The following is a 1,273-nucleotide window of genomic DNA, read 5'->3' as shown; positions in this document are numbered from 1 at the left end:
TAGTTATTACTATTTAATAAATTAAACACTATGTATTAACTCTAGCTAATAATATAAATAACTAAAACACATACTGAATTATTTACATTTAATACTGTGATGCCAGCCAAAAACAATAATAGGCAGTTGGTTACAAACATTCAGTTTTATTGATAAGCAAAATATCTGTTAATTTTGATAAAAAGTTTGAAATTAATTTACATAATGCAGAAAACAAAGTAATATAGACAGTTGCAACTGCTCTCAAAGAATTATTTAAAGAACAGTAAAAATTAAGTTTTTTTGTTTGTTCAGGTGTTGCATTTCACACAAAGCCACTCAAGGTCTAGTTGTCCCTAATTTTGAAATGACAGAATACAAGGAAGGCATCTAGTCAGTGTTAATCTCTGTAAACTCTTGTTTTACCAACAAATAGTGTTCGTTAGTGACGGGATTTGAACCTGCATCCAACAGAGTGCAAGTCGAGTGGCCACCAGGCTTAACCACATTTTTTAAAGTAACTACTTATGTTTTTACACCAATTAAAAGGTACCAATAATAACAAGTTATGTCTTAAAAACTAATCTTGGCTATAAACAACTTTAAAAGCTATTACTCAAATATTTTGCAAAAACTTAACTCTCAGTTTCAAAAGAAGAAAGATTCAGTAACACCTTTAATAGTTACATATACAAAAAATTATCATCTTATGACTTTATATATTTAATTGTCAAATATATTCACAAAAGTTTGTTTGTTTGTAGTTATGCACGAAGCTACACAATGGGCTATCTGTGCTCTGCCCACCACGGGTATCGAAACCCCATTTCTAGCGTTGTAATTTTGCACTGGGGGGCATTCACAAAAGTACTGGCAATATCATAAACCATATTAATAATAACATATGTTTTATAGAGATTTTTAAGACAGAAAGTGGTTCTTAGTAATGCTCCATTGTTTTACCATACATTTGTAACTCATCAGCACAGTTGTTTAAGGTAATGGATGGTAAAGGAGTTAATTCTGCTACTTGGAACCAAAATATGACTACCAATGACAAAATGAACAGACAGGAGTAGTTTATGTTCTTATTGGTTGCCTTTTAACTATATTTGACATTCAGGTAACACCTGATGGAATAACTCGAAATACAGAGCAAATTAATATTTTAAAAGCAAGTCAAACATCAAAACACATTGGCTATAACTGCAGCTATACATGTTGTGTATGGTATATATATATATATATATATATACATATATATAAAGACAAAAGTATAATCTTGATGGTAGAC

Source organism: Limulus polyphemus, unplaced genomic scaffold (genome assembly GCF_000517525.1).
Source record: "Limulus polyphemus unplaced genomic scaffold, Limulus_polyphemus-2.1.2 Scaffold2213, whole genome shotgun sequence".
NCBI classification, from domain to species: Eukaryota; Metazoa; Arthropoda; class Merostomata; order Xiphosura; family Limulidae; genus Limulus; species Limulus polyphemus.
This window is presented reverse-complemented; position numbering follows the sequence as displayed.